The 15812-nt window shown below is 39.8% G+C and overlaps 1 protein-coding gene across 7 annotated transcripts in view; it reads left to right on the forward strand.

Annotated features, from left to right (window-relative positions):
* LOC138724681 (glypican-5-like) overlaps positions 1–15812 on the forward strand; it is a 480713-nt gene that overhangs the window by 261414 nt on the left and 203487 nt on the right. The window lies entirely within an intron of this gene.

Below are 15812 nucleotides of genomic sequence, written 5' to 3' on the forward strand. Positions count from 1 at the left end.
CTCTGATATTACAGCTTCAGCACACCTCTTTGTGGACTCTTAAAGCACTGCCAGCCCAAATGAGCTGACGCCAACAGATTTAGCAGAGATTGATTTTCATTTAAAGTAGGCGTGTTTTCCTATCATCTTGGAAGAATGCTTACAACAGTGTGTTCAGTCTCAGGCGTGTTTGCACATTAGTCTACTCGTAATCTTTCACCATTGATGGAGCATGGGGATATAAATAGTTGGAAGAAAACTGCTGTAAGATTGAAATCCACCTTTGCAGGTGGGTTGTGCAGGAAGAAAAATAATCTGTACAGGTAAAATGGGAGGAAATGCTTAGTCAGGATGTGGAAGTTTATTAGGGCTGTATTTGCGAATGGGGGTCATGGTTCGATCTCTTATTTGCTCCTGCAAAAGTACAACCCTCCTTTACCTCACTTCAGCCACTGGTGGTAAATCCATAATCTAACCAGTAATCACTGTTTCTGTTAAATTTTGCTTGGCTCTAACATTCTTCTGCTGTTCTGTAGGCTGCAGTTTATAAAGATTCTTTGCATCTCACTGTTTTAATTAACTTGCCGTGGGGGATGGCAACAACCAGTCTGATACAGTATTTAATATTACAGAGAAATAGACATTATGTGGTCATATTAATGCAAGGGATAATTGATTATTTATCTACCTTTGCATTGTTATATAGTAGAGTGTTAATTTACCTTATAAGTATTAGATATATCCATCTGTGTAATAGTCTTCTGTAAACACTGACGACAGGAAATAGTTAGAAAAAGATTAAATTAAAGGTAGCTGTATGTTGGAAATTCTATTGTTTGTCTGCTGTAGAAAAACAAAACTCCCATAACGAGCTGCATACCAATTTTCTTAAATTATGTACATTTCAAAAAGAGCTTCAAAGAACACTTTTTAGCCAGCAGAATAAAATGTAATTCCTAACTCTTACTGTAAGTTGGAAGTGTTGATTTCTGTTACTTCTAATTCTATTCTAGGAGAATATCATCCTTAAGTAAATGTAACACCCATCAGATTGAGGTGCTTAGCAATAGTGGATTCCAAGGGTGAAGGATTAAACAGAATACTGATTATTGCCCTAAGATGGTTCATTCTTAACTGCTTGGAATAATATGAATTCCTTTGATCATAATTTTAGTAAGTTTTCTTCAGAGATCAAAGCATCAAAGAAGTTGCTAAATATCTAAGGCACTCACATACAACATCAAACATGTGTAGCTGTTTTCTGCTTCTTGAATTTTCATCTTGGTTGTGATATTAATATACAAATAAAAACTGACACTGAAAAGCCAATTGAATCAGGAGAGATTAAATTGTCATCAATAGTGTGTGTAGACAATACAGAGGAAGAGTTGTACAGAATCCAATTACTCATTTTCTGGGCAAATTGATATTTTTATCAATTTTTTTTTTTACACAATGTGTAAGGTGGAATTTAAAAAATGATAAAATAAGGTATTATGTTTGTATCTTCTTAAATGTTTGACATTTACAGTACCACTTTAAGCAACAGGTGGATACTGAACATACAGAATCTAACTTAGAGAGTAATGAAGTCTGGAGAGCAGAGAATAAAACAGTGCATAAAATGTGTATCATAGGTGACTTGATGTGTCTGGGCCCCAGTAATCATCTACCACTAAAGTAATATTGCTAAACTACCCAGAAGAAAGCATATTCTTTGATGAGAGAAAGATGTGCTGAGATTTTTAAAAGAAAATAAAATTTCTGTCTTAACAAAACAAGCTCCAGGCATGCCGGATCTGTCCCTCAGACAGCCCAGGCCTATTGGCTGCCTATCTCTCTCATTCTGTTTTGCAAAGATGAGTGTTTTTGAAAATCAGAGTAATCTGCTGCTAGATAAATTTGCAGAGGTTGTGGAGTACAGTCAACTACAGCTATATTCAAATCATCAGGATTCATTGTTCTAAAGGATGCACCTTAGCTCAGCAATTCTTAAACATTTCTGGAGCAAACCTAGTCACTGCTGTCTTTGGTAGCTTCTCTTCCACCTCCTGTCTTTCACTGCTGGACCCCAGCTCTTCCTCATTGCTCCGAAATTGCTGCCACTTGACCCCATGCTGGCAGCCCCAGCTGTTGACGTGGAGCAGCAGGGTCAGTGGGGCCTGAGGCGACTGCGGTTGTAATGCAGTGCAAAGCTCTGAGGAAGACCAGTTTGTCACCGACCATGCAGAAGTAGCAAACTGTTCATTCTTTTAAACTCAGACCTGACAATCTCTGGTGCGCAACAGCCATTTTTTTGTTAGCTCCTTATTGGGACTTATCAACAAATGTAAAGACAGTCCTAACTTCATTGATCCTAAACCCCATGGACACAAGCAAAACCCTTGTCAATGTATGGTTGTTCTAGTTGGTGCATCCCAACTCCACCACGTTATGAATAATCTGTATGCAAGGTGGCTTCCATTTCTTCTTGTCATTTAGGCTGAAATTCCAGCTCATTGGAGATTATAGCAGGTCCTCTTTTTTTTTTCATCTGGGACTAAAATCCTTACCACATCCTTGTTATTTTAAAATATGATTATGCAAATAGCAGGCTATTTCAAAACCACTTTGCAAAGCTAAAATTAAAGTGAAATCCAGACAGTATTTTTCAACAACTACTGTTATTTGCATTCCTGGCAGATAAGGTATTTGACGGGTTTATTGCAGCTGCTGATTCACATATCAATAGAATTACTGAGTTACAATTTGCAGTAACTTTTACTTTTAGCAATGCAAAAACAGATAATATCTTTTCCTCCCTCTTTTTTTGTGAATAGGGCAGGTCCCCCATTGTGCCTTTTTTGAGTACTAATTCTTGCCATGTAATCACACTTAAATATGTTTTAATTTTTCTCTTCAGCATAATGCTTCTCACAGTTCAAACACAAGCAGTTCTGAGGCCAAGGTTAGTAATCCTAAAGGGTTGATTGCATTGATAAGCTATAAGAATGTTAGGGAAAGGTGAAAAATCTTTCTCTGTAAGTTTAGCAGGGTCACGTGGGCATTCACGAAGGATGATGTAATAAGTATTATACAAGTTTACCTCCTTTGTCTTTTGCCAGCCTGTATCTAATTCTGACAGATTTTGAGTATCAGTGTGTATTGCTGTTGCTGCTCAGAGGTGAATGCTTATGGCACAGCTGTAATTCAAGAAGACAGTGAGATATTGTCGTGCTTAAAATGAGAGCAATGTCAAGGCAAATCTTGCTGACTCTGGACCCAAATTTATTCTTTTTTTCACACCAAAGGCTCATGGGTCTGCCAGCTGAACTCAGAAATGCCTGTAACCTGAATTCTTTCTATATTTGTATACAAAGGATGCCATTGTAGCAAAAATCAAAGCAACTGCACTGAGATGGTTCTTATCAATAATACGAGCTATAATTTAATCTCAAATGTGAATTTAATTGGACTATACAATGAAGTATAATGCAATAAATTGTTTTACTACTACTTAATTTAAAAGTCTGTATATTTTTTAGACATCTATAAAGTGAGTTTTTGTATGAGATTTAAGTGGAGACAGGTGGTTTGGTTTTCATCCAAAGTTGTAGCTGACTTGGACTAAGACTCAGGATATTCTGTTCTTCATTTGATCTAGTGAAAACATAGAAAAGTAGTCATCTTAGAAAGATAATCACTATATTACTTCTACTACTTGGAATTTAACAGCCTCAAAAGACTTAGAAGTATTATTGCTTGCTTCTAAAATATCTCCCAAAACCTGCTGCAGAGACTTTTGTCTCTTGCAAAACAGAGCACCTTTCCCACAACTGCCATATGTCTAGATTTTCAAAACAGGTCCTCTTTTTTTCTATCCAAAGCAATGGAAACTTTAGACATTTCTTCAGGATTTCGGGTCCTCCATATCCCTTTTGGAAGCGCACAGCAAGATGTGGAAATCCCAGAGGGTACTCCTTTTCTCATTGGTGGCTGACCATGCAGGCTGTCTGTGATTTGAAGCATAGAATTTAATGCAGATGCACAGATCAATAAAATAAGATACTGAAGGGACTGGGCCGCGATCCCAGTTGTGTAGTGTGTACAGGGTACTGACAATCTGTGCAAATGTATGACTTCAGGGCTTTCAGGATTCATTGCAAGCAGACTCTATGATAGAGGTACTTCTGTGGGTCTCTTCCAACCTGGTTATTCTGTGATTCTGTGATTCTGTGATTCTGTGATGGTAATATAGGAGGTGAAAGGCTGTTCTCTGCACAGCCAAGGGCACACCATCATACTCTGTTGAGGTGCCACCCTACTTGACCCCAAGACTGATTATATCTTTTGCAACTAACGTAGGAGCCATGTTGCTTTTCACTTGGTGAAAGCAGTCTGTAATACAGCAGAGACTGTTAATTCTTCAGTGCAGGTTTTGGATGGTCTGGGTCATTGAAGTTTTAAAGATTAATCTTAATTCAGCTTGTCTGCAGCTCAGGTACAGAAGAAGTTTTTATTGAAGCAAACACTTATGCAGCTGTGTTGGTCCTGTTTGAATTCACATCGCTATAAAGGCCCTCACCACATTCATCTCCAAATATAAACAGCAGCAATAATTGAATTAATCCAGTAGTTATTGACTGATTAATAAACAGCAGCAAGAAATGCATGTACTTCAGGAAAATAAAGGTAGAATTAAACTGAAAAGGTAGAATGAAAACTGAAATGTTTAAAGTCTTATAATGGCAGGAAAGACCAAATGGATCTTTTTTTTTATTTCCTGCTATATAAAATCTGTTCACCCATGCTGTCAAATAGAGTCATCTCAGATTACTTAATCAGTTATACAGTTTGTTTCTCATCCTGTTTTTTTCAAAATATTTGTCCTTATTAGAGCCATAGACTTTCTTCTCCCCTGCTAATAATCAGACATCTCTTTGCTTCTAGATATAGATACTGAATTTTCAGCTCTGAGATAAGTTATGATCTTTTTTCATAATCCATATGCAATGAAACAATTCATCCCAATGCTTGAAACAATGCAGCTTACTCAAAGACGGAGGATAATCTTTCTCTGTGTAGTCTTCTATGTGGTTTTCTATTTCTTAGGAAATACATATGCACATATGTAACACCATTAAAAATTTTGGAGACATCAGATTTCATCCTATCTGTGGTTACAGCAAGAAATGATATATAAATGTTTCCAAAATTTGGCAGATTTCTGTCACAGATAATTCTTGACAAGTCATCTTGTCAAGTCATCATTAGGAAGAAATTCTTCACAATGAGGGTGGTGAGGCACTGGCACAAGTTGCCCAAGGAAGCTGTGAATTTACCCTCCAAGGAAGTGTTCAAGGCCAGGTTGGATGGAATTTACCCTCCAGGGAAGTGTTCTAGGCCAGGTTGGATGGGCTTTGAGCAGCCTGGTCTAGTGGAAGGTGTCCCTGCCCATGGCAGGGGTGTTGGAACTGGGTGGGCTTTAGATCCCTTACAACCCAAACCATTCTATGATTCTATGATTCAGTGATCTTTGGGTCTGTAGTTTTTTGGGTTTGTCACATATTTTCATGTTGAGTTTTCAATCAAAGCTGAGAAAATGTGTCCTCTGTCTATTGGGGGTTTCTTACCTAAGGATATGGTAGGGTAGAACAGACTATATAATAATGGCGATGCTTTGCTAGGCAGTATTTCTCGCAATACAGGCTGTGATTCTAAGGCAATTAAACAGGATGTAGTTGCTGATTGCTTTGGAGCATTTATCTGTTGGGCTTTCCATTAGAAGAAGTAGAATTAAGAGGAAATAATTCAAACTGGGTAGATAGAAAAGCAGACCAGCCTGCAATAATTCAGTCATTAGGCAATCAATGTGGGATCTCCTTGTTTAAGGCTGGGCAGCTTCAGTCACTGGGCTGCGTGCAGATGTTTTGTTCTGTCAGATGCCCGTGTGTTTTAAAAAGAAAAGGAGTTTGGAAGCTTCAACCTTGGTTCTGCTGTGGCATTAAAGCTCCTGTCAACATCAGAAGTTTGTACATGAATCAGAACAAGAGAGCTCTTTCTAATTCAGTCCCACTGAAAAAAATGTCGCTGGAGCATTGTTTTATGGAAAGCACATGTTAACATTGTAATTTATTGCTGATTGGGATATATATCATACATGGCTGAAATCAGCATACTTTGCTGCCTTGAGGTCTCCTGGTTGTTTGTTCAGTTTTGTTAAATGTAGCGACTTGAGATATAATTAAATAATTTTAATTAGAAGTGAGAAATTAGTTTTAGTATTAAAAACAACATCAAGATTTCATCAGAAACAGAAATCATGTGAAATACTGGCTCAACTAAACCAAAACGTAGTATTTTAAAAGAAGACAAATTTGAATCTCAATGTAAGTCCAGCGTATCTTATTATATGCTAGCAAATATATAATGCTAAAATGCACGTTTATTATTCATGTGTTGTATCTGTAGAGTATGCCGTGGTATTTGTCTTGCATGCCTTTTCAGAAATTATTTGCTCAGATGGGCCATTGTACATGTTTTGCTCATTCTGGGAAACTAATCTTAATAAATCAAAATCACTTATTGAGTCACAGTAGTGACTTCAGCCAAGTGGAGGAGAGGGAGGGGAGAGCTACTGTTTTGATCTGTAACTGAGCCAAAACATTTCATGTATAGAAAAGCGTAGTTTGAAAAGGAGAGTCTTATTTTCAAAAAACACGGTCTGTCCTTTGGCTTCAGTGCACCGTGCTGCTCAGTGGAACATAAGCTGGTATTTGTTTTCATGCATGAGCTGAAAAGTGTTTGGGATCCTCTGGTGTCATGGCTGTGAGTGAGGAGAGGGTGAGGTCCCAGAGAGATCTCCTCTGGTCTGACCAATGAAAAGAGTTATGGGAGTATGAGGGCTGCTGTGGAAAGGCCAGGCAGGAAAATAAGGCAGAGGCAGGACTACGAGACATCTAGGAGCATCTAGGATGAGCTAGTCAGCCTTGGGGGCTTGGGATTTTTACCCAGGGGCTGGAGGCAGTAGAAGGAAAATTTTTCCACCGTTTGTGGAAATACTGTGGTTTCTTGACACCCAAAGGGAAGTGCATCACTCTCATAACTGTTGCCTTTGTGGTATAAGGTGCTAACCAAAAATTGTACTGTTGTTATTGTTAACTGCTGGTATTGCTCTTGACCAGAAGTGTCCCTTTGTGGATGTTGGCAGCAGGGAGGAAGCACAGATCTGACTGCTGAGTTAGGCTATTTGTTTTAAAGTTAATTGTGGGGGGTTTTTTTAAAGATAGAAAGTTAGTAATTCTCATTGAATTAATTAAAATTGTCATACTGAAATTATAAATCCTCTTATATGTAAATAAATATTTTGTCCTATTTAGCCTATCATCTTTTTATGATCAATTTAATAACTCTACATCATATATATTGTTTTAAGATATTATTGTAAGTGTGATTATGGTATTTACTTTTAATCTTATTCCTGAGCCACAACAACATGCTTATTTTTGGAGGTGATAAGTTTAGCATAATAGGAGTAGGGTAGAGGTAAGGTCTTCAAACATTGATTGATCGTTAGCCAACAGCATCATTTTCCTCTCTTACTGTTCCACTACCAAAGGGAGGAGACAGGTAGAAAAAGCAGCAGAAGAGAATAAAACTAAAGACTACCTAAAGCCCAAACTGAGTCTGTAAAGCTGAACTCAGTCAGTATTGCTGGTGATGAAAAGTGGATTAATGATACTGAAATACACTGCTGCTTCCCAATTATAACAAACAACTTGTTTCCAGCAAGAATTTGGGTTGCATTGTTGCACATGTTAGTGGATCAGACCTGGACTGCAGAAGCCCCAGATTAGGTGACCCTCTGAGAGTTCTCTTCCTAGATGGTTGATAGGGCTGCCCAATGTGGTGGCCTGATGCCACTCCCAGGTGCTACTTGCACAGCCCAGAAGCATGGGAGCTAAGTCATTGATAACACCTGCAGCCCTCACATTTCAGCTGCTTAATTGGTTCCTCTGTGCCAACTTAATATCAGATAGTTCGTATTTGTTTGCCCAGGCAAGCAGTCTTTTGATGTCTCCTCACTGTATCTGCAATGTGTAGAGCGTCTAAAACATTCAGTCATTTGTACTCATGTGATCATGTACTCCTTGGAAGACAAAGCAAATAAGAGATAACGCTAGGTGGGAGGGGAGGTTAGGCAAACTTCCTGGTGTCACTGCCTGGTCTCTAAAGGAAAAAGTAGGGCCACAAGCAAGCATCAGAGGAATACTTCATCTGCACTCCTTTTCTGTCAGCATTTGTTCCCTTATGCTTTGGAATTTAGAAGATAAGCCTGAGTACTGGAGAGAGGCCATGTAAAGAATAGCCTTTTATGTCTGTTTAGGGAGACATTCACAAGTAATTACTAAAATAGAAAAGACTAGAGGGAACAATTCTCTTGTTAGAGGCACAGCAGGTGCTGTGAAATAACATTATTTGTCAACTTAAAGAAACTCAGTATTACAATAGTCATGTTTGTGCCTCACCCTGTCTTACACTAATTTGATTTTGTACACAAGACTCGTAAAGGTTCAAGTAATATATTATATCTCCCAGACACCTGATCACACATACATCGCAGAGCCATGCTAGGAGTAGTTCACCATATCCAGAAGAGATCCTGGGATATCAGACTTATATTTAGGTTATTTCACTGTGAGCTCTTCTGCCAAGTTGGAATCAAAAAAGAAAGATGTATATAGGTGCATCAACCTAATTAGTAAAATCACACAAATGCCATTTGGCACGATCGTTGTTGCTTCTGCTCTTTTGTCAAAAGCATAATGCTATTCTTGAATGGCTGCAGACCTCCTTGACCTCGCTTCCATCGGGTGTCTCAGCATTGTGGGTGCTGAGTAAGATGTCTGGCTGGGCGGCACCATTGCAGTGCAGAAGGCTTCATCCTGCTCTCAACCCCATGAACAGGCCTAGGAGGCTTCTTCCATCCTGACACTTCAGGCATCCCTCCCTTCTTCCAGTTTTCAAGTATAGTTATACCCACTTCTCCAGGGAAACTCTTCTCTATTAATGGCATTAATTCTGAGTGGTTAATGTTTTCTCCATTACAAAAGGTTGATACTGTGCACTGTCTCATCAGAATTTTCATGATAAGTTTGCCATCAGATACAAAAGGCAGGGTCTTACTTGCCTGCTCGCTAACTTGCTTGCTTGCTAACTTGCTTACTTGCCTGCTTGCTAACTGTCGCCGGCAAGCGAACTGTCTAGTAAGATCAATCATTGTTGGTTTCTTAATTTTTGTCATCTTGCTTTTGTGTCAAAACTTGGAGATTTGTAAATACCAGAAGTTCAGTTAATATGGAAAGGTTTAGAGGGAATTTTACAAACCCCCTACTGCACTCTAATTATCACTGTCTGTTACTTTTACAAGATTTAGCTAGTCTTTAACCTTCTTACTTTTTTACTGGCCTTTCTTACCAATACTGAAATGTTTTGTTTCTGAAAATCAGCATAGTTTAAGTGCTTTTAAGGACTTTGTTAAGGAAGGTTAAAATTCATTTTCAGAGATGTCTCTCAGACCTGTTGTTCTGTCACTTGATCTATGCATACTGGCCCGAACAGGAGCAGAAGTTGCTTATGGATATGCAGCACCTAAGGGAAACGGCACAGGTCTGAGCTTTGGGCAGTGCTCAGAGCAGGCTGCTGCAGTGACTTGCAGATGAGGACTTGGTGCTTGAGGGAGCTCTCTTTAAATGGTTCTGGGAATGCTGTTTCTCACAGCTGCAAGACCCTGGGATAAGCTGAGATATGAGGCTGGGGGCCTTGTGGAGCCAGAGAGCTCCAAGAGCTCAGAAGCCCAATCTGCTGAAAAGGGGGGCAGTCAAAGCAGCTGTCCAGGAACCCCAGCTGCACATGGACAAGGCAGCAGTCTGGCTTCAGCTCAGCACAGACTGAGACCCAGAGTTTTCTGTTAGTGTTCAGTTCCTGTCTGGAGAGTTGCTGTATTTCTCTGAGATAGACCATTAACCAGGCTGCCCCCACCAAGCCTCTTTCCAGTGTGATACCTTGAGAGGTATCAATAAGACTATTGCTAGAGTCATATATTTTAATTTTGATTCTTCTTCTATCATCATCTACCAGCATTTATCACAACAGAAAAGTTACCAAAGAGTGTTAGATTTGGGGTTGGAAGGAGTGATCCAGAGATCATCTGCCTCAACTTTCTGTTCAAAGGAGGGCCTTAGGTTTGGTTTCACAGGCCCCTGGATAATCTAGTCTTGCATATTTCCAGTTGGGGAGTTTCCATCCCCAAGGTCCAGCTTGAACTCATAGACAATAGCTCTTGGGCAAGGAATGCACACTTTATGCCTTTGTGCACTGAAATATGTTCCAGTGTATAAAAGATCAGCTATACAATAATGTCATAGCGGGTTACTTGAAAGTTCCTACTTCCTATAGGGAAATGGAAAGGAAATCCATTCCATCCAAAGGAATTGACAACCAAAGTCTCCATGTCATGCACAAAGCAGATTCCTGTTGTGAGTCCAGCTTGCCTGGTTTACGACCAATGAGACTGACATGAACAAATAGAGAATACTGGTTAGGCAGCAGCCTGCTCATTTACAGACCTCAGAAATTGCATACTTACCAGCTGGAAGAGAAGTTACTTCTGTACGTACGATGCTGTAAAAAGCCTCAGGTATAATAGCTGGGAACCTTTTGCTCATTACATTTCTTTTGAATACCAGTGAGGCGCATGTAGGAGTCTGTATGTCATGGCTCCTGTGCATTTGCAAATGTAGCCTAGTCCTGAGCATTGGTGGGAATTTCTCTTCCCTCAGCTGTGATTTCATGGATGAAAATGCTACTTTTTGGAACTTTTTTGCTACTTTTTTATTGGAACCAACATCCAGGTCCTCAGTTTCTATGCCCCTAAACACCTCAGGCTTTGGCTAGCTGAAATGTCTTGCATTGCAAATATGATTTATTTACTATGCACTGTTTAGTGACACCTAAATCTATCCTGCTTCCTTGGAGTGTATGCATTATATATGAGATAACGAATTTATTTTAATTGCCTTTTCCCCTCATCGGAAGTGAGACTGTGCCTCAGCACAGTTAGGTGGGAGTGCATCTGTTTGGGGCTGAGTATTTCCAGTCCCAGATGTCATGAATGAACTTGTCATGATGTAGAACAGTCACTGAGGAGACCACTGGTTCCCACCAGAAATGGTAACTTTAGTATTGTCTTAAAACTAATAGCAAAGTGAAAAGTGAGAGGCATTGAATAAGATAGCATCACTTCACATGTAGAAATCATACACTTTCACCACTGTTTTTTCAAGCTTACTTTTGAGCTTTGCAGGGACATCAGTCTTCACTGTGGAGGGAAGTCATGCCATGGAGAGTCTGTTATCACGTATCGTGTTAAGTGCTTCCCCCACCCTGAAGATTTTAGAGTTGCTAGTACTTAGCAAGCAGAAACAGCTCACAAACAACTGCAGAAGGTATCTGCCTCACTTCAAGGCAGACACTGGGTTCTCTACCTCTTATGGCCATTGAGATCTCACAAAAAATAATTACTATAGAAGCATTGGGGAGTATTCACAGAGGGTAACATTGGTCTTGTAAAGCAAACAAGACCCATCATGTATAACCATGCTCAAGCCCAGAATCAATTCTTATGCATGTCCATAATTGTAAAGATGTACGTAACTCCACTGACTCCTTACAGTGTGTACAATTTTAATTATACGCATACTTGAGTAAAGACTGTGCTCAAAACTAAAATAGATACAGGGCCTGGTGTAAGACTTCTGAGGTTAAACCCTTTGCATACTTGCTGGAGAGTAAGACTCCTCCTGAAAGAGAGTAAGTCAAAATCTTAACAGTGAGGCTCTTATGCTGGACCATCCCTCTTCATTGATAATAAAGGGAATCTAGGCAGGGTCTTGTGGCAAGACTAGCAATAACCTTTGCCAATCTGCTATTATTTTGCCCCCAGGTTACCCCTTACCAGTATCCTTCATTCAGTTAGGTATTTAAACACACAGGTCATCCAGTCATTGTGGAGATGCAAATAAAGACATGTGTGCTTTTTCATGCTCTGGTGCCAAGTGTGTTCCTGCACAGTTGTTCATGCATTCCAGGACTGTGGCTGCACACACACCTCATCACACAGTCACCAGAAGAGAAAGGGCTAACAGGATTGAATTGTTTTCAAGCAACCACAATGTGTCCTCAGTCTTACACCGTTCAGTTACATCTGAAGATGAATTTTTGTAGGACTCTACATGCTTTTAACATGTGTAACTGAAAAAAAAAGAACAGTGTCCTGTTGCTTCCACATTTGGAAAGTAAGATTTCTAGCTCTAATTTATTAATAATTCTAATATGGAAGATACTTTTTCTACATGATAGGAACTTTTCCACTGTTCCGAAAGTATGTCTAGGAACTAATTCAAATGCATTCAAGCAATGGTCAAGTTTGAACACAGCTTTTAATAGCCAAAAGCAAATAGCTAGACCATAGCCTACTGACATGAAGTACATAATCTTTTGAATGCTGCCATATGCTTTGATACACACAGCCGTGCAAACAGAACAAAAAAAGTGCTCAATGTAATTTCAGGACTCTGCATCTTGTTTGCTCCTTTCAGTATGTATAAGAGGGTCCTCTCACAGCAGTTTTTCCAAATGACATCTTCATGGGAGTGAGTGGACTGGCAAACAATGTAGTTATTGGATAATACAATGAAACATGACTTGTGCTTCACTGCAGTAAAATGACACTGAACTGTATTTGATATGGCATTTGAAATAAGAGAATCTAATAATATAAATAGATTTCAGAAGGGTAAGTGGAAGGCTTGAGATTTGTCTTTCTTAGGCCATATACTTGGGGCTGGGTGAAGTCATAAAGAGAGGGGCTGTGGGCTGTGGCAAGCTGCAGGTGCTTTGAAACACTTCATGAAGCTAACCGTTTGTGCCAGTCACTCAGAAAATAGTTTAATATTAAAGAGCTTTGTTGCATGAAGTCCTAGTCTCGAAGGTAATTTTGAGTCATGGTGCGCGATACAGAAGTTTTAACTTAAGTGTTTAAAATGAATCACTTCAAGTATTAAAGTTCAATTTGGACTTCATTTAGGGTGTTTATGAACCATATGAAGCAATATTACACTTTCTTATTAGAAAGATTATTTCAGTTATTGGTTAAAATACTTTTCCAGATATTTTTTCATCTAGCTTTGCTGGTCGCTTCCAAGTACTTCGCAGACTAAAATGGTGTGTCAGTTATCAGACATGTAAAATACTTTTTGTTAGTAATTAGATACAGAAACTAATAATCCAGTCAAAATATGATAAATTGCTGCTTAATTCTAAATGTATTTGATTTTTTTTGAAAATGTGAATAATTGCTTTTTGAAATAAGAAGTTTCTGTTTAGCACCTAAGTGTAATGATAAAAGCCCAAAAGTTATGAGTGCATATTCAGGAGGTGATATTAGCTGATAATAAAGTATTTCCATTCAGCAGAAAAGGAAAACCATATCACAATTTGAAAATTAACAGAAGTAAGAAAAGAAAAATACTAAATAGTACACAAGCAGAAATTATGACATGTAAAAGTCAAGAAGAAAAGCTAAAAATGTGATGTAAAACCTGTGACTAGTAGGGCCAAAATACAGGAAGAAACTGTCTTATCTTGCATGCTAAGGTATGCTATTAGATAGCAAGTAATAAATAATGAAGCAAAAAGTATCCCTGTGTATATTGACTCTATAAACGCTGTTAAATGTTTGGCTTTATTCTTTGAGGAAGCTGAAGTTGTCCTGTCTGTCTGCCTACCAGACTGCTCCTCTGGCTACTTTTCCAAGTGATGAGGTTGAACCACGTTTTCATAGCCGTTTTAATTTGTGGAAGATCCCTTTGCAGATCCCTGTTCAGATCCCTTTGCAGAGCCTCCCTACCCTCCAGCAGATCGACACTTCCACCCAGCTTAGTGTCATCCGCAAACTTGCTAAGGGTGCACTCAATGCCTTCATCCAGGTCATTGAAAAAGACATTGAACAGAGCTGGACCCAGCACTGAGCCCTGGGGAACCCCACTTGTCACTGGCCTCCAGCTGGATTTAACACCATTTACCAGCACTCTCTGGACCCGGCCATCCAACCAGTTTTCCACCTAGGAGAGTGTGTGCCTGTCCAGTCCAGAGGCTGACAGTTTCTGAAGCAGAATGCTATGAGAAACTGTGTCAAAGGCTTTGCTGAAGTCCAGGAAGACTACATCCACAGGCTTTCCCACATCCAGTAGTCAAGTCACTTTGTCATAGAAGGCGATCAGGTTAGTTTGGCAAGACCTGCCTTTTAGGAACCCTTTTTGACTGGGCCTGATCACCCAGTTCTCTTGCATGTGCTTCATGATAGCAGTCAAGATCACCTGCTCCATGACTTTCCCTGGCACTGAGGTCAGACTGACAGGCGTGTAGTTCCCTGGATCCCCCCTGCGACCCTTCTTGTAGATGGGCACAACATCAGCCAGCCTCCAGTCCAGTGGAAGGATTGCTGGAAGATGATGGAGAGGGGTTTGGCAAGCACACCTGCCAGCTCCTTCAATAGTCTTGGGTGGATCCCATCCAGCCCCATAGACTTGTGGGTGTCTTGCTGGACAAGTAAGTCTCTAACCACTCCTCTTGAACCATGGGAGCCTCATTTTGCTCCTCTTAACTCCTAGGTTTGCACACAGAGGGAACAATTTTCCTTACTATTAAAGACTGAGGCAAAGAAGGCATTAAGTACCTCAGCCTTTTCCTCATCCCCTGTCACTGTTGTTCCTTCTGCATCCAATAGGGACTGTATGTTCTCCCTAGTCCTCCTTTTATTGTTAATGTATTTATAGAAAGATTTTTTATTATCTGTCACAGACTTTGCCAATCTGATTTCTAATTGGGCCTTAGCCCTCCTGATTTTTTCTCTGCACAATCTCACTTCCCTCCTGTAGTCCACCCAAGATGCCTGTTCCTTCTTCCAAAGCTCATAGACATTTCTCTTCTTTTTGATGTCTCTCAAGATCTCCCTACTCAACCAAGCTGGTTTTTTCCCCTGCCGGCTCTTTTTCTGGAACATGGGGATGGCTTTCTCCTGAGCTGATAGGATTTCCTTTCTGAAGATATGGTAGTCTGATTCCTGCGAAAAGAAATGATGGAAGAAGCTCCTGAGAGTGATGCACTGAGCACATAAATGAGGGCAAAGGATGCAGGGTGTTGTGTTCTGAGGAACTGCCTATATAGAGTTTTACCTGTAACTCTGGTATTGCACTCTTTTGATTAAGCCAGCACATTTTTGTGTGTGCAGATGCTTTTTAAATCAGTTTAGGCAGTGGAAAACTTCAATGACTGTAATCTGGGTTTGGCTAAAATAGTTCAATATGTACATTCAAGCTGGAGTTAAACAGGTGAGCAGGAGTTAAACTGTGTGCAATTGCTGTGCAACCTGCAGTTTCAGAGACGTGATCAAAATGTATTAGTTCTTTATGACTGGTACAGATATTGGAGCCTCAAATCCAAGGAAACTCTGGTCTGTGGTGAATACTTCGGGAAGTTTGAATCCTAGGGAAGGTTTTAGCAACCTTTTACTGTGGGAGATAGGCAAGCATCTAAAAAGAGCAAATTGGGTCTGGTCTCCATTAACATTATTCTCTGGGTCCCAGAGAATGTCTCCAGCATGACCTAGGTGTGAAGGCAAAATTACTGTGGAGGATGAGAGAAGGCACCAGAATATTTAGTCTGCATTTTAGCTCTCCTACTCTAATTTTTTCTCCTACCCCTTCCTTCTTCCCAGTCCACACTGTAAATGA

The sequence above is a fragment of the Phaenicophaeus curvirostris genome, chromosome 10 (assembly GCF_032191515.1).
Source record: "Phaenicophaeus curvirostris isolate KB17595 chromosome 10, BPBGC_Pcur_1.0, whole genome shotgun sequence".
NCBI lineage: Eukaryota > Metazoa > Chordata > Aves > Cuculiformes > Cuculidae > Phaenicophaeus > Phaenicophaeus curvirostris.